Raw genomic sequence first — 21,742 nt, forward strand, 5'->3', positions numbered from 1 at the left:
TGGGGGACCGGCTCATCATTTGCCTTGACTCCCTCTGCCCACCTCCTGTGCATGCATGCTAAGTTGCTTGAGTTGTGTCTATTGACTCTTGGCAATGCCATGGACTGTGGTCCACCAGGCTCTTCTGTCTGTGGGATTCTCCAGGCAAGAATACTGGAGTGGGTTGCCATTTCCTTTTCCAGGGGATCTTCCCAACCCAGGGATGGAACTCGCATCTCCTGCATTGGCAGGTGGGTCCTTCACCACTATCACCATCTGGGAAGCCCTCACCCACCCCTAGCAGGTGTGATAAGTTCTTCCCTGGTCTTGTGCTTACTGCCTCCTCTGGTCCCTGGACCACCAGCAACATGGGAGTGGCACCAGGGAACATGTAAGAAATGAAAATTCCCAAGAGTCCCCCTGCCTCAGACTTCCTGAAAAAGAAACCCTGGGCGGGACCCAGCAATCAGTGTTCCAACTAGTTCTCCAGGTGGGTCTGATGCTCACCAGCATTTGAGAACCACTGCTACATGATGACTGAATATTTATGTGTCGGAAATAGTTTGAAAGCCTTGAGGGGATTAGAAAAGCCATAGCATCTTCACCAGCAGATACAGTAGCTGGCACATGACAGTCTTGGTAAATGTCTGTGGATGGAAGGAAAGGGAAGAAAGGGGGAAGCTAGGAGGAGGGGCGGGAGGAAAGCGGGCAGGCAGCCACACTTGCCAAGAGCGCACTCGGTCTTCCTGACCCTCCAAGCGTTTCTAGACACAGCCGCCCCCATTTCCTCATTTCCCTGGCTCTCCCCCTGTGTGCTCCAAGTCTGGCCATAGAGACCGTGCAGGACTCAGGCTCTGGGCACCTGTCACCACGAGTACAGAGGGGCCGCAGGACTCACTCAGCTACCAGTAGGCTCCACAGTTCTTGCATGCAGTCGGGTGCTTGAGGAGGCCCAAGGAGCTCTGGGTTGACACAGATGGCCAGAGATGGCACTGCTTGTCAGCAGGAAGGGGCGATGGCTCTGTTGCTCCCACCCTCTAAGGAAGCATGAGACCATATCTTTTGGCCACACCTTCCATCTGAGACAGGATGAGGGGCTCTGAGGCGAGTCCCTTTTTGTTCTCAGTGGCACATGCTGACCACGGTCCCTGATGGCTCATGGAATCCTTGATATCCTGTTTCCAGTCTCCACTCCCCAGGCCTGCTTCTGAGTCAACGAATCTCTAGTTGCCAGGCCTGAGCCGTCACCAGCATGACCAAACGGAGTGGGCAGAGGTCAGCAGGAAAACCCAAGAAATGAGTCATCCATGGGGGGTGGGGGCAATGTCCTCTGATGCAGAAGCTTCTGGAAGGGATCTCTGCCTGCCTGCTACCAGCACCCCTCTCACATGATGAGAAGGCAGTGAGGGGACAAGCTCAAGCCTGTGTTCCCAAAGAGAGGAGCTGGGAGGACATGGGGGACATTGTCTGCTACCGAGTGTCAGCCAATGGGCCCTTTTGCAGAGGAAACTGCAGCCATCTTCAAACTGGTAGATAAGACAGCCTGGTCCAGCCGTAGCCACAGCCTTCCTCATACCCCGAAAAGTGAGACCCTCACTGCTGAACTCCAGCTTGGGGACATGGGGGGAAGGAGAAGGGATCCTTCAAAACGAAGAGGCTCCCTCCCACTTTCCCCTGTGTTGTTCACAATAATCTCACACTTGAAAAGCCCTCCACCGATTTCAAAGCCTGTATCTCACCTAATCTTCACCAATATCCCAGGAAGACAGAAGCTTTCAATACATCCTGTAGTAGATGAGAAAACCTGGGCTCAGAGAGATGAGGGCACTGGATGAGGAAGGAAAGGAGCAGAGAAGGGAACTTCTCTTCAGACGCACAGGCCAAGTCTCATCCCCCTGCCCAAGGCCTTCACTCCATCTGACCAGGGCAACACTAACAAAGCAAACAATCAGAAAAGCCTGTATAGAGAAGGCACTGATGGAGCTGGTCCAAGTAGAGAGAAGGCTCCAGAGGCTTTCTTAAGCGTCAACAACCTTCTCAGCACATGGGAAAGAGGCAAGAAGGATCTAGACGCAGGACTGCTCTTTGGGCATCTTCTGGGTGGTTTCATGCTGCCCGCCCACCCAAAGGTTTATGCAGGGAAATGCATTCTCCTCTCTTCCCCCAGTCCGCCTCTCCCCCAAACCCAGGCAGGCCACTGATCTCAGGGGAGCCCCTCTACAGGCTGGTCAGTAACTCAGGATCTGTAGCCCTCATTTGATAAGGTGAGCTGAGCCAATGCAATTCCTTTCTCAAACAGTCAGCATGAGAAAACTAAGAGATGGGGCGGTTGGCTGTGGAGATGAATTGTGAGTTTGTGTAGAGGGGGCTGGAGAAGTTGTGATGGGTCATGTGTGGCTGGTGATGGAATGGAGACTGGGAACCCAGGGGAGGGAAGAGAGAGATCTGAGCAGATGCAAAAAGAGATGGAGGGGTGTCCTGGGAAAAGCCACATGACTGTCCCATCACTGTCCCCACTCTGGTGAGAACCGCTCAGCCTGGAGACCCAGGCTCCTCAGCCTTCCATGCTGCAGTCCAACAGACGTCCCTTTACTAAGGCCACTGTGGGTGAGTCGAAGTCCTATTTGAATTATTTATAATCAAAGAAAAGGAAGCACTCACTGCTAAACCACCACTTTCAATCTCTGTGTAAACCAAAAATCACAAATAATCAAGAACTTGAACCCAGGCTGCCCAGTGACACCCCAGGATCCCAGTCACAGTCCTCACGGCGATGGCCTTTGATTTGAAGAGCTCAAGAGGACAAGACACACACTTCCATCTTTAAACACAAACCAGTCTGTTTCTAAATACAACCCCATGGAAAAACCTGGAAACCTCCTGGAATCTCATTAGCATTTCAAGGAAGGATTACATGAAGCATTGTCTATGAAAAAATACAAAGGCTTGATTTTATAAATGTGAGATGCTGAATATCCCCCAACTCTGGCCATTTCTATCTGGGTCTTTCTTGAAATGTGCAAATAACAAAAGCCTAGCTGATGACCTGAGCCCCTGAGAACAAATGCTGAAGAACACAATATATCTGCCAAATGCAAAAGCAATTTTGTTTTAGCTTTCTTGCTTGGCCAGAGGAGTTGGCATGTGTAACTGTTGATTCAATTTGGCTCTCTTGTTAAAACATAAAACTTGGAAAAATTAAACATATTTGTGAAATCTAAGCATACTTTTATCTATTAATATCCATATCCTAATTTTTTTAATTTAATTTTCAGTTAAAAATAACAGCTGATGTTTATTATGTGCTTATATGTGCAAGGAGCTTTTAGCAAATAATCATCTTTAATCTTCACAGTAACCCTATGGGACAAGTATATTATTACAGATATGAGAATAATTACTACACAGGGACCTCGCAGGAACTTGCCCAGGACGCACAGCCAGGAAGTGGCAACGCCAGGCCTCCACCTCAGAGGCCCAGTCTCTCTCAACCTTTCAGTCATCTCACCCCAGGGGAGGTTAGCTAAGGAAACAGATGATTGCTTGTTTGTTTGAGGTACAGACAGGGAAGATAATTCAGGAATTTGTAATTGCTCATCCCTGCTGGGGGATATTAGCTAGACATTAGCCATGACATGTGAATCATGACACTTGTTTCCGGCTGAGTTATTACCTATGCACAATGGCACTCACCAGCTTGCCCGCTTGCTTTAGAAAATACTGGAAAAAGCCGGTCCTCACTGCTTCCAGCTGCTCCCCACTGTCAGTGACTCAACCAGAAATCCAGGGATCCCCCTCCCCATCCTGCACTGTTAGTGGGCAATCCCTGGCTTCAGTCCTACATCTGTAGGGTGAGTTGTGGCCCTGACACATTTTTTAGGGAGGCTGATGTATAAAAGGCAACTATTCAGACACCTTCCAGGAAATCCTGACTGTGCATCCTTGGGGCAACAGCAGATGCTCAGCAATCCTTGACGAAATGCGTCCTGAGGGTCTTCAGAGTCCTCTTGCCTTTGCTCTGGACAGGGCCCCAGGGCAGGAACTGGCCTCTGGGAGCCTTCTTTGTCCCTACTCTGGATGCTCTGTGGGATGCCTAGGCCATGCATTCAGGGACTGTCCTGGCCACCCCACTCCCAAGAGGGAACTGGACAGATTCCTAGTGAGATCCAGCAGGAAAAGACCTGCCCACGTGCTGCCCCTCCTGCTGGGCCAGTCATTGCCTGTCTTCCTTGCTTCAACTTCCTTATTTGTCCAAATGGGTGGCGGTGGCCTCAGGGAGGAAAAGGGGGTTCAGCTGTGACTCAGTGAGACAGAGACACTTACTCTTGGGATGGGATCCAGGGGAAACCCAGGGCCCACCTCCTGACAGATCCTTCACCAATATTTCTATCTCATTTCTGGGGATATACAAAGCTTTCACTCTCATCAGACTTCCCCGACTGCTCAGCAGGTAAAGAATCTGCCTGCAATGCAGGAGACGTGGGTTCAATCCCTGGGTCGGGAAGATACCCTGGAGGAGGAAACGGCAACCCACTCCAGTATTCCTGTTTGTAATTTGGAGTAAAAATTGTCATTCTTGTGCTTTAAAATACAGGAGAGGAACCACTTTTCAATTACTTAAAAAAAAAGAAAAAAATCTCAACTACCAATACATCCCTCCCCACTCTGTGTACTACTCTGGACAGATTTCCTTACTCCCCAGACACCACCTGGCACTTTTCTGCCCTTTCTCACTCTGCTGCCTCCTGTCTGCCCTTTAGGAGTCAACCTGAAACCCCTTGTGAAGCCCCCGCCTCTGGAAGCCTCTCTAGAATTCATGCACCCTCCTGTGTGCTCCCCGCAGGGCACTGCATTACTCTGACTGTAGTGATATGTGACCCACTCAGTCATTCATCGAACACATGCTGAGGGCTGACTCCTTGCCCACAAGATGCTCAATGGAGGACCAGAGAAGACCTATGGCATCTCAGGTGGGTAGAGGGCACAGGTGAAAACCTAACTGAATAAGCTACCTGTATCCCCAAACTCTCTCCATCCAGTTTATATTCCTGTTTATATGTCTAAGTTATCGATGTACAGAACTGCATTCCTTTTAAAAGAAAACTAACACTGTTGCTCTTTCCATGGAATTCCTATCAAAATACACCACACGAATGTGGTACGAATGAGACTTTGGAGTGAAGTGTGATTGCTAAAGGGCACACGGAGGATTCCATCTCTCTGAATCTGTGTTTCCTGGGCCCATGCTCTCACCTGGTGCTCCAATACACAGGCAAGGTATGAAGGGCTCCCTTGGGCAGAAAGGGGACAGAAAGAGGTTGGGATAACTTCTCACATGTGAGTGCTGCCTGGGGTAAGGCAGTAAAATAATTTGAATAAAAGCACCACCACTCCCCAGGCTTTCCAAGTTGCTCTGGTGGTAAAGAACCCTCCTGCCAATGCAGAAGCCATAAGAGATAGGGGATCAATCCCTGGGTCGAGAAGATCCTCTGTAGGAGGGCATGGTAACCCACTCCAGTATTCTTGCCTACAGAATCCCATGGATAGTCCATGGGGTCACAAAGAGTCAAACATGACTGAAGTGACTGAGCGCACACACACACACACACACACACACATTGTGTGGGTTAAAAAATGAAAAGATGGATTTAATTCATTTATCTGGCTTCACTGGTGGCTCAGTCAGTAAAAAAATCCACCTGCAAGGCAGGAGACCGCCTATACAGGAGACCCAGGTTCAAAAACTGAGTCAGGAAGACGCCCTGGAGAAGGAAATGACAACCTACTCCAGGGTTCTTGCCTGGAAATCCCATGGACAGAGGAGGTCATAAGATTCGGACACAACTTAGTGACTAAACCGCCACCAGTTCATTCATCTACCAATGAATCGCCTACTGTATGAGTTCTGTATTGGGGAGTTTATTGGCCCTGAGGGGTCTTTGTATCTGAGGACATTCTTAGACTCTCCTGGTGCTCTAAAACTCAACTCCTAGAATCCCAACAGACACCTAACTAGGAGTAGGAAAAGATACTCCTTCTAACTGAGCACCTTTGTAGAATTTTTCCCCCTTACAATGAAATACATTCAAGAATGACGAGATGTCACTAGACTCCTGTTTTCCGACATCTCTCCGAAAATCCAAACCCTGGTCCACATCTCTGTGTCTATCTAAACAGGTAATTATACTTTGGGTATTAAAGTCTTCTATCTCTGACCTACCCAGTGCACAAAAAACAGTTTAACCTTTAAACCAAGTCATGTACACCATTTTACTCCTCGAAAGATGAATTTATGTTATTCCGTCAAATCAGTATCAACCTGACCTTTAAACACATCAGTGTTTCTTGGAAAAATATTATGGCTGGGATGCCGACCGAGGTAAACAATATTAGCTGCTCCTACCCAGCACCGAGCCATGCTGCGCAGAGGCCTATCAGAATAAGGGGGCGGAAGGCAGCGGGGCCCAGAGCTCTTCTGACAAACTCCACGGGATATGAAGAACAATGCAAATGCACCAGAGTTGGCAGATATATTTCTGTATTACTGTTCCAGAGACAGCAGCTAAGGTGAATCATTTCCCACCACCCACCACTCCAAATTATTTCAAATTCTGAAGGGACCCTATTTATTTCATTGGTAGCTAGCAATTTACTTAGCTGAAGATCATTATATTTATGTGTCTGTGAAATTCTCACAATAATTACACATTTGAGCTGTCTCCAATGTGCTATCCGTAGTCTCATTAGTCATATCCTTGGAAGGATATTATCACATTTTGTAGCAACCTTCGCAACGTACATCTAAAGCGCCCAACTGGATGTGAACTTTGATTCTCGTGGTTTTCTTACATATCTGATTTATCTAACAGCAGGACAGCCTGCATTTACAAGTAAATGCTTACAGGACGTGAGGAAATTATCTTAATTTCTCTTTTCTCTAGATCGCTTCAGTACGGCAGCCCTGGAAGATATTGTATTGGGCAGCAGGGAGAACAAAACTAGCTGAGACCTAAAATTACTTGAGGAGCTTACCAGAAAGTTCCATAATGGGAAATATTTATAATCCAGTAAGCTTCTTTCCCAACCATAAAGTCCTTGAAGGGTAAGGGGGAAGTAGTGGAAATTTCTGGTATTCTCAGGCAAGTGTCCCCAGGTTGAATTCTCAGGACAACCTTTGTGAGGCTGCTCAGTTTATCTAAAAGGTCTATTTTGTTGTTTTAAAGCCAGAGATTATTAGAGAGAACCGACCGCCTGGTGGTTTTGCCCATTTCTGCCTTCTGCGCGTTTATTTCAGAAGAATCCACTATTACTATAAACAGAATGATTCTCAGAACATCTCTAACCCTGATAGCAAATAACCATGATAGAAGAGCAATTCCCCTTCTGAGCAATGATTCTAAGAGAAGATGGCAATTCATGCCCCAGAGCACACTGTAGGACCATTGATGGGATGAGGAGGGGGGTGGGTTCTAGGACACGTGCCGTGATTTACCAGGGCACATATGTGTGTGATCATCGCATTTACCATCTTGCCCCCTCCCCCGGAGATGGTAAACCCCATGGGCATACAGGCTGTATCTACATATGCTCCCCTTCACATCCTCAACACCTAGGACAGGGCCTAGCACACAGTAGGGGCTTGATAAATATTTATAAGAAATTAAGACATGACTGAGGGCGTTAATCCGGACCAGGTATATATATGCCTTTCACCTTCCGAAGGGTAGTATGACTACCGGATATTCAAACGGAATGAGGCTGAGAAGCCATGTGACTTTCTCACACATGTCTGAAGCCAGAGTCTCCAGACCATCATGCTCCATCACATTCCATTTATTAAACAGTGATTTAATGAGCACCAACTACATGCTAGGAACTACGCTAGGAACAAGTCACACAGAGCTTCTTGTCTAATGGGAAAACAGACCTTAGCCAGAGCTCCCAAGAAAGGAGATTCCCAGAGTAGGAAAAACAGTCATCCAATGAGTACACAGTACAGCCAGGAGAATGTGCTGCCTGCCACGCCTGCTGTGTGACAGTGTAGCCGGAGCTTGGTGGCCTAGGAGGTGACTTTGAGGGACAATTGAAATGCTGTATTTCTCGGTTGTGATGATGGTTTCATGACTATACGTTTTCATGGCTATAAGTATATATCACCAAAGTGTACACTTAAAAGGAGTGAATTTTACTTAATGAAAGTTGTTGTTGTCATTCAGTCACTAAGTCGTGTCCGATTCTTTGTGACCCCACGGGCTGCAGCAAGCCAGGCTTCCCTATCTTCTACTATCTCCTAGAGTTAGCTCAAACGCATGTCCATTGAGTCAGTGATGCCGTCCAACCATCTCATCCTCTGTTGTCCCCTTCTCCTCCTGCCTTCAATCTTTCCCAGCATCAGGGTCTTTTCCAATGAGTCAGCTCTTTACATCAGGTGGCCAAAGTATTGGAGCTTCAGCTTCAGCATTGGTCCTCTCAATGAACATTCAGGATTGATTTCCTTTAGGATTGACTAGCTTGATCTCCTTGCAGTCCAAGGGACTCCCAAGAGTCTTCTCCAGCACCACAGTTCGAAAGCATCGTTCTTCAGTGCTCAGCCTTCTTTATTGGTCCAGCTCTCACATCCATACGTGACTCCTGGAAAGACCACAGTTTTGACTATACGGACCTTTGCCAGCAAAATGATGTCTCTTCTTTTAATACACTGTCTATGTTTGTCATAGCTCTTCTTCCAAGGAGCAAGTGTCTTTTAATTTCATGGGTGCAGTCACTATTCATAGTGATTTTGGAGTTCAAGAAAATAAAATCTGCCACTGTTTCCATTTTTTCCCCCATCTATTTGCCATGAAGTGATGGGACTGGATGCCATGATCTGTTTTTTAAATGTTGAGTTTCCAGCCAGTCTTTTTACTCTCCTCTTTCACTTTCATCAAGACGCTCTTTAGTTCCTCTTTGCTTTCTGCCAATAGAGTGATATCATCTGCATATCTGAGATTGTTGATATTTCTCCCAGCAATCTTGATTCTAGCTGATGATTCATCCAGCCCGGCATTTCTCATGGTGTATTCCACATATAAGTTAAGGAAGCAGGGTGACAATATACAGCCTTGACATACTCCTTTACCAAATTTGAACCAATCCATTGTTCCATGTCTGGTTCTAAGTGTTGCTTCTTGATCTGCATATAGGTTTCTCAGAAGGCAGGTAAGGTGGTCTGGTATTCCCACCTCTTTAAGAATTTTCCACAGCTTTTTGTAATAATGTAAGCTATACCTGAATAACCAACTTTAAAAACTAAAGCAACTTTGGAGGCTGAAAACAACAGTCCTTGGTTATCCTCTTGGATGCTTTGGACTGGGAGTCTGGGCTGACATAGCAGGCATGCTTATCCTGGGGCCTTAGCTGGGAAGAGCCACAGGGCGGACGTGTCCAAACAGCTGAGGAGCCCCTGCTCTCACGTGTCAGGAGTCTGGGCTCTGTGCTGGGGTGACTGGAAGAATGTCACCTGAAGCACCTCCATTCAGGCAGTGTGTGGACACTAAGAATACAGCAGTTAACGTAACAGACAAATATCTTTGTCCTGCTGGAGTTAACAGAAGACACACTGTAAGTAACGAACATTATCAAGTAAACTGATGGTATGTTGGAGGTAATACGTGCGTGGAATGAAGAGATGGGGAAGAGCATATTCGGTGTGAAAGGCACCTCCTCCAGTCCTGATATCTTGCTCTAACAGTGCTGTACAATGATGCAGCTTTAATTGCTTTTCCCTGGTTACTAGGGCACTGAGCATCTCTTCAGATGTGTGGCAGACTGCTAGCTGGTCACCAAATGCAGTTCCTCTTTTTCCTGGGTCCAGCTGGATTACACTTCCCAGCCTCCCATGCAGTTGGCTGCAACCTCAGCGTTTTAACCAGTAAAAGGTGAGCAGTAGCGTCCTCACCAGGTGGCTCAGTGGTAGAGAATCTGCCTGTCAAGCAGGAGACACGGGTTCCATCTCTGGGTCAGGAAGATCCCCTGGAGGAAGAAACGGCAACCCTCTCCAGTATTCTTGCCTGGGAAATCCCATGGACAGAGGAGCTTGGCGGGCTACAGTCCACGAGGTCACAAAAGAGGTGGACACGACCAAGCGAATAAACAAGAGTCCTCATCATTTCCAAGACTGACCCATAAAAACCTCTTTTGTTCTTCCAGCTGCCCAGTTCCCAGAGCAGCTTTGCCAGTTCCACTGTGAAAATGGCAGGGCTTCCAGCAGCTGGGCTCCAGGCTGCTGTGAGGAGAGCGCCCCATCCTGCCCCCACCAATGGAGAACACGCGCCTCCTTTACAAGAGCAAGAAACAAACCTCTGTCGTGGGGCCTTGGAGTGACAGCACAAGCCCATCCCAACTGAGAAGCTTAATGCTCCTAGGGTTTGTCTTCTGAGCATCAGCTGTTCAGACCCTCTGCCAGACTTAGGGTGGGCTTATTTCTCCTTTCTTATTTATCTGTTCAATTCAGTTCAGTTCAGTTGCTCAGTCCTGTCCGACTCTTTGCGACTCCGTGAATCGCAGCACACCAGGCCTCCCTGTCTATCACCAACACCCAGAGTTCACTCAGACTCATGTCCATCGAGTCAGTGATGCCATCCGGCCATCTCATCCTCTGTCGTCCCATTCTCCTCCTGCCCCCAATCCCTCCCAGCATCAGGGTCTTTTCCAATGAGTCAACTCCTCGCATGAGGTGGCCAAAGTACTGGAGTTTCAGCTTTAGCATCATTCCTTCCAAAGAAATCCCAGGACTGATCTCCTTCCCAATGGACTGGTTGGATCTTCTTGCAGTCCAAGGGACTCTGTAGGAGTCCTTAATAGGCTTGCTACTCAAAAGGTGGTCTACAGACCAGCAGCATAAGCTTCACCTGGAACCTTGTTAAAAATGCAGGCTCTCCAGCCCCACCTGCACCTGCTCAAACAAGCCACCTTTTCCAAAAATCCAGCGATTCCTGTGCACTGTCAACCTTCATCACCAGCAAAGCCCCATTAACAATTCCCGGGAAGTAAAAACAGAATGTGGATAATACATCTAACCTTTGTTTTTTTCCTTTGTGCTTAGTCTGCTGTTACTTGTTCACAGGGGGTCATAGGCAGAAGCCTCACTCAGCAGGTCAGACCACAGTTCCTGGTGCAAAATGGCCACGCTGACACCTCAGCCTCCGGGCTGAACCAGAAGACTGCACTCAAGATTCAAGATGGCAGCAGCGGGCCGTGTGCACAGAGGCTGAGCCTGGCACTGGATCTGGAGCATGAGCAGTGCATTTGCCACGCCCCCTTGATAGCCCCGCCCCCTCCCCTTCCCCCAATTAGATCCCTGCACAGCAGCCACGCCCACTGGCTGGTGTGGAAGAATATGTGCTCGCTTCTCTCCATCCTGTGATCAAAGAATGAGGCTTTCATTTGTATTTGAAGCAAATTCACTCTCATTCTATTGGCTCAGATGATACAGAGGAGAAGGACCTTGGCTGGGGACTGACTCAGAATGTTGGTAACAAGCTGAGCAGCAGTACTTCACATATTCTGCAGTAACTGTTGTTGTTGTGTAGTTCCCAAGTCATGTCCAACTCTTTGTGACCGGGGTAGAGTGTAGCACACCAGGTTCCTCTGTCCATGAGATTTTCCAGGCAAGAATACTGGAGTGGGTTTCCATTTCCTTCTCCAGGGGATCGTTCCTACGCAAGAATCAAACCCACATATCCTCCATTGGCAGGTGAATTCTTCACTACTGAGCCACCTGGGAGCTTCTGCAGTAATTCCACATCCTTTATATGCATTGAATTCATTTTCTTCCAGCCTGCTGCTATCTTTCCATTTTTTGGCTCTATCCTCTCATGTACATATTTTTGTTTTTTTTGATGTTTCACATTGTAGTATTTATCAAAATTTTAGTTTATGGCTTGTATGATCTCTTTGTCTTTTAAGAAATTCTTCTCTGAGATCACACCGACATTATGCTATATTTTCTTCTAGAAGTTTTAAAGTTTTTTTTCACATTTTGTCCTTCCACCTGAAATTTGTTGGTCTGTGGTGTGCCGTTAGGCTCTCCTTTTATTTTTTCATACGGATAATAATTACCTGAGAGCCATTCAATGACTCATCCATCTATTCCCTACTGGATTGTAATGCTACCCAACCAAGTTTCCATACGTGAGGGGTTCATGCCTCTGGTCTCCCTACTCAAATTCTTCTGTTGTGTAACCTGTTGTTTTCTTAGGTAACCATATATTGCAACATATTTTGTCCCCATAATGAGGTTTTTCCATTAACTGTGTAATAGTCTGCCATCCTTCATTTCATTAGGCTGTGAGATTTTTTTCAGTTTTGTTCTGTTGTAAATAACACTGGAGTGAATATCCTTCACACCATCTTTGCTCAAACACATATTGATTTAAGATAAAGTCTTTGAGCGAAATTAGCAAGTAGGCATACTTTTAAAGCACTGGATAGATTTTGCCAAGTTGCCCTCCAGAAAAATTGTACCTATTTATATTTCCACCTGTTTCCTGCCACCTTCCTAACATTTTAATTCATCAGCATTTAAATCTCTGCCAATTTCATGGGGAAAAATCTATGAAGACATACCACTGTAATTCATGGGCCTTTTATGACGGATTGATGACGAACATTTTCATGTTTATTGGCCTTTGTATTTGTTTATTTTAACATATATGTGTGAAACCATCCTGTTCTAAGCCTATCTGTGTGTAAGTGCAAGTTTTCTTATTTATGGATAAAGCTCTTTATATATGAAAAATGACAATTCTTGCTTATGTAGGTTACAAATTCCTTTGTAATTTACACTTTACTTTCGCTTGTGGTAGTTTCCTAATGTGCAGAAGCTTTAAATGTTAAGATGATCAAGTCTAGCAATCTTTTCCTTTAATATTATACTGAGAGGGGAAAAAAAAGATTCTACCCCAAACCATTCCTTGATGTGTTCTTTTGGTTCTTTTAGATTTTGTTTTTCACATTTTATTGTTTAATTCACTTGCTAACTATGTTCAATCTGCATGTGGCAACTGTGTCTTTCCTGTCTTATTTGGCGTAGGGAAATCTCCCTGTGTGTTGTGCTCTGCTTAAACTCTCAGTCATGGCTGACTCTTTGTGACCCCACAGACTGTAGTCCGCCAGGCTCCTCTGTCTATGGGATTCTCCAGGCAAGAACACTGGAGTGGGTTGCCATTTCCTTCTCCATGGGATCTTCCTGACCCAGGAATTGAACCCGTGTCTCTTGTATCTCCTGCATTGCAGGCGGATTCTTTACCCGCTGAGCCCCAGGTACCTTCCCTCTTACCAGTTTCATGATGGTGATGTTTCATGGTATGTGATTCTTCCATGAATGTCATTTCCTGCTGTAGCATGCAAGCCTGGTGAGGGCAGCGTCCCTGTCTCTCCTCCACCTTTGTGTCCCCAGCACCATCAGAACGTCAGGCTCCTGCTTCCACTCATGTGCTATCCCTCTAGCTTCGTTTAGGGCATATGATAATTTCCACTTATTCCTATCAGCCCTTATATCTATTCAGCTTAACTAATAGACATATGTGTGTATATAGTTTTATGCTTATAGAGTTGTATCCTATCCAGCCTTTTTATGAGTCTGCAGCCAGTTGAGGATCTGCCTTGGCTCATTTGACTGTGTCATTCTCTTCTCAGCTTAAAACTCAACATTCAGAATACTAAGATCAAGGCATCCAGTCCAATCACTTCATGGCAAATGGATGGGGAAACAATGGAAGCAGTGAGAGACTTTATTTTCTTGGGCTCCAAAATCACTACAGATGGTGACTGCAGCCATGAAACTAAAAGACACTTGCTCCTTGGAAGAAAAGCTATAACCAACCTAGATAGCATGTTAAAAAGCAGAGACATTACTTTGCCAACAAAGGTCCATCTAGTCAAAGCTATGGTTTTTCTAGTAGTCATGTATGGATGTGAGAGTTGGACTATAAAGAAAGTTGAGCACCAAAGAACTGATGCTTTTAAACTGTGGTGTTAGAGAAGACTTCTGAGAGTCCCTTGGACTGCAAGGAGATCCAACCAGTCAATCCTAAAGGAAATCAGACCTGAATATTCATTGGAAGGACTGATCCTGAAGCTGAAACTCCAATACTTTGGCCACCTGATGGCCACACTGACTCATTTGAAATGGTCCTGACGCTGGGAAAGATTGAAGGTGGGAGAAGGGGATGAGAGATGAGATGGTTGGATGACATCACCAACTCGATGGACATGAGTTTGAGGAAGCCCTAGGAGTTGGTGAAGGACAGGGAAGCCTGGTGTGCTGCAATCCATGGGGTCTCAAAGAGTTGGACACAACTGAGCAACTGAACTGAACTGAACTGTTCTCTTCTCAGCAATAGTTCTCTAGGTAGTGCCCCTGGACTTTATAAGCAAGCAAACACAATATCTAAAACTAATTTAGTTAGTCTTACGTCTACTAGTCATAATTCACATTTTTTATTTATCACATTGGCTAAAACTTCCAGAACATGTAGTTCTTTAATAAACAAGAAAGAAACTATACAAACCAAAACAGAAGATGGTTATATTGTATTTAGATTGAAATTTCTTTCAATTATAAATTTCAAAAGATATCCAGATGGTCTCCTGATGTGCACACAAAGATAATTTTCGTCACTCTCATATTCTCATACTAAAAGTAGCCTCCATCCACCCCCACATCCCAGCAGCCCGCCCTGGTCTCCTTTTGCACCACTGCAGTGAGTCCAGTGTTCTGGTGGGAAGAGAGGGTAATGCCAGTCCTCCAGCAGCAGGGAGCAGTGGACAGGCACACTGCCCAGGTGCCAGGAGAGCTAGGACCCAGTCCCAGCTCTGGCATTGAGATGGTATCCTGTCTGGGACAAGCCACTGCCCCTCTACAGGTCTCATTTCCCCACTTTTGAGTCAAGGCATCCACCTCCTAGCTCTGCGGCCTGGGATTCCAGACTTTTGTTGGAACAGCCCTTCAAAGAGTGTGGGTCTTGCCACAGTCTAGCCCCGATCTCTGGGCAATGTGATCCTTGCCAGTGCAAATGCAAGCCAAGTGATGCCTTAAATAAGCACTGACTTGAAAGCCTGCTGCAGCAAGGGTATTAAGGAGATAAACCTTGGAGAATATCCTGTGTTGGTTGAGTTGAGCCTACGTAGATCACAGAGAGAATAAACCCTAAAGCACAGTCAACCCACCATAGGGGCAGTGTGCCCAAGACGAGTGATCTTAGGGAAGGAGAGGCAGAGGAAGCACCACCAAGTCCAGTGGAAATAGAGACAAAGGTTCCAATCCTTCGCCGCTACCCAAGCACGACCCCTCTGCAGAGCCTTCCTGCATCCTGTCTGTCACCCTCACACCAAGACTCCTAGCACCATGGCAGAGCTCTCCCAACCGCATCACCACAGCTTGAGGACAGGGAACAGCCTTGCCGCTTTTGCCTTCACCGAGCCCTTTCAGTTGCTCAGATGGTGACATAATATTATTTTTTAATTATATTTTTTAATTATAAAAATATCAAATGCTTATTTTTAATTATATTCAATCATATTTTAATTATAAAATCATTTTTAATTATTTTTTTAATTATAAAAATATCAAATGCTTATTTTTTAATCATGTTTTTTAATTATAAAAATATCAAATGCTTATTTTAGAATATGAGCACTTCTCTGATAGCTCAGTTGGTAAAGAACCCACCTGTAATGTTGGAGACCCCAGATTCCTGGGTCAGGAAGATCCCCTGGAGAAGGGATAGGCTACCTACTCCAGTATTCTTGGGCTTCCCTGGTGGCTCAGCTGGTAAAGAATCCACCTGCAATGCAGGAAACCTGGGTTGGGAAGATCCCCTGGTGAAGGGAAAGGCTACCCACTCCGGTATTCTGACCCGGAGAATTCCATGAACTGTATAGTTCATGAGGTCACAAAGAGTTGGACATGACTGAGTGACTTTCACTTTCAGGAGCTAGAGAAAGGTATAGGAAAATCAATCACTCATCTCATCCAGAAATTAAACATTACATTTTCAAAATTTTTAATTGGAAGATAATTGCTTTTCAATATTGTGTTGGTTTCTGTCATACATCAGCATGAATCAGCCATGGATATATGTCCCCTCCCTCTTGAAACCCCCCGTCAGTTCCCATGCCTCTAGGTTGTCAGAGACCACCAGGTTTGAGCTCCCTGTGTCATCCAGCGAATTCCCACTGGTGGCCTGTTTTACGGGTGGCAGTGTATGCGTTTCAGTGTTACTGCTTCAATTTGTCCCTCCTTCCGCATCCCCACTGTGTCCGTGAATCTCTTCTCTGTGTCTACGTCTCTATTTCCTCTCTGTTTTCAATTTTTTAATATAAAACTAATCTTATTACATGCATAATCTATATGTACATATAACTGTAAAAATTTCTTACATTATTATTTTTCTAGGATATGATTTTTAGTAGCTACATAATTTTTCATCTCTTACCTAAGCATTTTTCCATTTGCCAGATGTTTAGCTCTGGTCTTTGAACTGTTATAAATGACTCTGTAATAAGCATCTTTTCCCCTAAATCTTTGTCTAAGTATCTTATTGATTCCTGAGGATGTGTTCTTAGCTGGTGGATTATTGGGTCAAAAGATATGAATTTTTATTAGAGCTGTTCATATATACCAGTGTGTCTCTTACAGAAATGTACCAATTCTGTCTGAAGTTATCCATCTCAACAAATCCTTGCCAGCTTTAGGTATTTAAATTATAATAATAAAAATCTTTGCTCATTTTATAGTGAGAAATGGAAACTCATTGTTGCTTTAATGGGCTCTTCTTTGATTACTAGTGAAGCTGAAAATTTTCTCATTTGGTTACTGTCCATTTGTAATTTATCTTTTGTGGATTTTCTATTCATTCCTTTTTCCCTTCCTCTCTCCTTCTCGACTTCTTTTCCTCAGACATTCAGTAAAACTGTGCTGAGCTTCTATTTGCCAGACCCTGTCCAGGGACCATGGTGGACATGGGGGCAAGATACAGCCAAGGACTCAGCACACCTGGGTGACACACTCCCGCAGGGCACTACTGGGCAGTCAGTTACTGCGAGGAGGCAACCACATGTAACTTTTAAAAATTATGGTGAAATATACAGGATGCAACATACACTGTCTTAACCATTTTAAGTGTACAGCTGAGTATTGCTAAGTGCATCCGCACTGTTGTGCAACCAGTCTATACAGCTTTCATCTTGCAAAACTGAAACTCTGTCCCCGTTAACCAACAACTCCTCATCTTCCCAGTCTCTGACAACAGCACTTCTGCTTTCTGTCTCTGGGATTCCGGCTCCTCTAGGGACCTCATATGAGTCCCTAGAGGGGACTGGCTCATTTCACTTAGTGTCATGGCCTTAAGGTTCATGCATGGTGTAGTGTGCAATATACAGCATCAAGGCTGTCAGTCTTAAAGGAAATCAACCCTGAATATTCACTGGATGGAGTGATGCTGAAGCTGAAGCTCCAATATTTTGGCCACCTGATGCAAGGAGATGACTAGTTGGAAAAGACCCTGATGCTAAAAAAGATTGAGGACAGGAGAAGGGGGTGACAGATGGCATCATCAACTCAATGGACATGAGTTTGAGCAAATACTGGGAGATAGTAGAGGACAGGGAAGCCTGGCATGTGGCAGTCCATGGGGTCTCAAAGAGTTGGACACGACTTAGTGACTAAACAACAAAAGCAATGATGTAGCATGTGGTAAGATTTCCATCCTTTTTAAGGCTGATTAATATTCCATTGTATATACAATATATACATATATATATACATATTTCATATTTTCTTTGTTCATTCATCCATTGAGGGACACTTCGGTTGCCTCTGCCTTTTGACTATTGTGAATCGGACTGCTATGAACTTCAGTGTACAAATGTCTCTTCAAGACACTGTCTTCAGTTCTTCAGGATGCATACCCAGAAATTAGATTGCTGGATCATAAGGTTATTCTGTTTTTAACACTTTGAGGAATCCCCACACTATTTTCCAAAGCAGCTGCACCATTTTGCATTCCCCTTAACAGTGCACGAGCCTTTCTATTTCTCCACATCCTCACCAACACATTTTCATTTTTTTTGGTAGTAGTCATCGTGATGGATACGAGGTGACGTGGTGGTTTTGATTTGTGCTGCCCTGGATGATTAGTGGTGTTGGACGCCTTTTTGGGTGCTTTTTGGTGCTTATGATATATGTTGGTGATTTTTGGCATCGCATTTGCCATCATTATATGCAGCATAACCAGAGATGTTGGGAGGAATTGTCTTTCTGAGTTAGCTTATTCTGTTTTGGTAATGTCTTTAACATGACACTGACTTGAAATTGCCTCTATGATTGGCCAATTTCAAAACGAGAGAGAAGGCTTGTTTGAGTTCCTCCACAGGCTCTGAAACCTCAAGGTGTGAGGCTCTGAGGAGAGCTGATACGTAGGTTTGAAGTGACTCTGTAGGTGTGAGAAAAGCACTTTAAGTACATTTCAGCTCTTCACAGACTCACGATGAATGTTACATCACCAAATATGTACCCAGAGATTTAATGACACGCTAAAGAGAAGATTGGAGGTCAATTACTTTGAATGGCAGTCCACACAGTTTGAATTTACAAATAATCAGTCCCCTCTTTGCTTTGGCTCTGGAGATGGGGTGCAGAGACACATTAACACCAAATGTCTCATCCTCGCCTCAGAGTGGATACACACTTGAAAATTGGCTGAGGGGAACCTGTGTGGACAGGCTGGAAGGCTTTCTAAAGCAATGATTATTTTCCCTCTTGGTGTCATCAATCCTCAAGTCTCAGCTTTCAGAATTATCTGCAGTGACTTTTTATTCTCAGGTGGACAGACACCGAAGTCCTGCATCTCCTCTCCCAGCCACGAACTGTGGCAGGCTCAAGAAGAGCCAATTAATCCCAGGGTTTATGGAAACAATACGCACTCTGGCTGCTAAATCCCCTCATCTCACAAGATGCCCCGTGGCCCAGTGTGACTCCAAGAACTTCCCAGATCATAAGAAAAGGATATGGGACAATGCCTGATGCCCCCAGAGACTACTGGCAGTATGCTCCCTCCCCTGGAGCTGGGGGCAGTGCCGGGGGCAAGTCAGGAGCTGGCAAAGACCAGACAACAAAGCAGCTTTAAGCAGCCTTAAAGCAGCTTGCCGAGTGTGTGTGTCCTGAAGTCTGGAGGTTGCCTGTGGTCTGAACCCAACCAAAAGATCTGATTCTTAAAACTGTCCTGAGAAAAAGCATCAGTTCAGTTCAGTTCAGTCGCTCAGTCATGTCTGACTCTTTGCGACTCCATGAATCACAGCACACCAGGCCTCTCTGTCCATCACCAACTCCCAGAGTTCACTCAGACTCACATCCATCGAGTCAGTGATTCCATCCAGCCATCTCATCCTCTGTCATCCCCTTCTCCTCCTGCCCCCAATCCCTCCCAGCATCAGAGTCTTTTCCAATGAGTCAACTCTTTGCATGAGGTCGCCAAAGTATTGGAGTTTCAACTTTAGCATCATTCCTTCATCAGTGGCTGGCAAAGAATCTGCCTGCCAATGCAGGAGGCGAAGGAGGCTTGGGTTCGATCTCTGGGTTGGAATGATCTCCTGGAGGGAAAAGCTACCCACTCCAGTATTCTTGCCAGGATAATTCCATGGACAGAGGAGCCTGGCGGTCTACAGTCCATAGAGTTGCAAACAGACTTGACTGAGTGACTGAGTATAATCCTGAAGGAAGAGGTTGGTGGGTCTCTGCTTGTCGGGCTCAGTCTGAGGGTGCCCCCCAGGCCCTGAGGTCCCCAGGCTCCTCTTCCCACCTTGGTATTGTGGACTAATCTATTTTTAATATTTATTTATTTATTTATTTATTTATTTTTACTGCTCTGGGTCTTAGTTGCAGTACACGTGATCTTCACTTGCAGCATATGGGATCTAGTTCCCTGACCAGGATTGAACCTGGGCCCTCTGCATTGGGAACATGGAGTCTTAGCCACTGGCCCACCAGAGAAGTCCCCTGTGGGCTAATCTTAAGTAGAAGTTTAAGAGGAGTGAGATGCGGAAGGAATGCTCTGCAAGGTGAGAGGTACAATTCTGCAGTTATAAAAAAAAAAAAAAAAAAAGAGGCAGAGAGCAGTAGCTGACTCCGTACGAATTTAATGGAGCGGTCACCAGGGAGCCTGGGGACACTGCAGAGAGGGTTTTGTGAGTGGAGGCTGAGTGCAAGGGAAGCCACTGACCCTCCAACAGCAAGCACGGCAATCTGAGAGCAAGCCACCTTTTTGCACAGAAAGATAAGAAAGGGCAGGCATACAGAGGCAAGAGTACAGACGCGCAAAGCCTATGTAGGAGCCATCACCGTGGGGAGGCCAGGGTGACCTGGAGTTTGGAGAACAAACATAGCAAGATGAGGTTTCCAGGAGACAAGCCAGACCATTTAGATCGCAATCTCTCCAAACTGGCAAGAGAGGACTTATTCCAGAAAGTCTATGCGGAGCCTTGTCCCCCTGCCCCCAGCTCTAGATCCATGCACCCAGCTGGGCCACCACTTGGCTGGCTCATGTGGGGGAACATTCCCATCAGACCGTGTGCCCCTCATGGGGTCAGGCCTCATTCTCTACTCTCTCCAAGCCCAAAGACAGAGCAGTGGCTGGCACAGAGTAGAGTTACAATCAAAGTTTAGGAGGAAAAAAAATAAAAATAGTTGCAATCCCACCCCTCTTCAAAAAAAAAGTTTTTAAAGTTTCTTTTGAGGGAAATGGGAGGCGATTAAAGGGTTTGAGTACAGAATGGAGAGGTGTCCAAAGACAAAGTGAAATTCAGGTTTGATCCAAAGATTAGTTTGATGTCCTGGCTTAGTTCATAGTTTAAAGTGTTTGTTTCTATCTAGGGGTTGGCAGGATTGTGCATCGTAAAACCCCAATGATGTTTTTCTCTTTTAAAAGGAGAAACAGGAGGCAGAGTGGAAGGTTGAGCACGATAGACTGTTTAAATAACTTGAGGAGCATCACCGCGATGTCGGTTGCATGATGCACATAGGAAAGTCAACAATGTCATATGTGCACAGCTCCATGTGACCCCACACCCAGAGCAAGAAATAGAATGTACCAGCACTGCAGAGGCCCTGCCTTGGACGTTGGAGGGTCTTGGCACCCGGCCGAGTACAGAGCCACTGTGGTAGCAAAGACCACACCACGTCCCATGTATACACAGGGCTGTGTTTTTCCACAGGCTGCCTCCCCTGGGTGTGGAGGATTCCCCAAGCCCAGCTTCTTCAGCTCCGTGTGTGCTCCCGGGTCCTGTGAGAAGCTGTTGTGGTGGACTCTGGTGGGCTGCTGGGCACCCCCAGCCCTGCCCAGCACACACCTCTAGGGGAAGGTCTGCCTGGCCCAAGCTCACGTCCCTTCCTCAGTGATCCACACCCAACGTCTGATCAGTGCAGGGGATAAAAGTCAGGCCATCCTGGCCCCAGTCAGGACAATGCCAAAGGGCCATCCTAGCTCGGGGCTCCCAGAGGACGGCCAAGGCTGTCACGGGGCCACCACCATCACAGTCCACCGTCCCTCTTAGCTGGTCCCACTTCCTGCCCCACCTTCCCCAGGGTCTGGTTGCAGGGGCCCTTCCTAGTGAACACCTCTCACGAATGCCACCTCAGCCTGTGCTTCCTGGGGGCCCAGGCTGCCACCGCGGGCTCCCTTCTGCCTTCCAGCCTCTGTTTCCAAAGGTGCGGCCGAGTTCCTGC

The 21,742-nt window shown here is 46.1% G+C and overlaps 1 long non-coding RNA gene across 1 annotated transcript in view; it reads right to left on the reverse strand.

Moving 5' to 3' along the window:
• The window catches only part of LOC147344513 (uncharacterized), a 35,977-nt gene extending 34,851 nt beyond the window's left edge, over positions 1–1,126 (reverse strand). The window contains exon 1 of the long non-coding RNA XR_015155520.1: positions 878–1,126. This is a non-coding gene — a long non-coding RNA (uncharacterized LOC147344513). The remainder of the gene's footprint in view (positions 1–877) is intronic.
• Positions 1,127–21,742: the final 20,616 nt, after the last annotated feature.

The sequence above is a fragment of the Bos grunniens genome, chromosome 26, assembly GCF_055505025.1.
Source record: "Bos grunniens cultivar Pamir isolate PY7600 chromosome 26, Bosgru_T2T1.0, whole genome shotgun sequence".
NCBI lineage: Eukaryota > Metazoa > Chordata > Mammalia > Artiodactyla > Bovidae > Bos > Bos grunniens.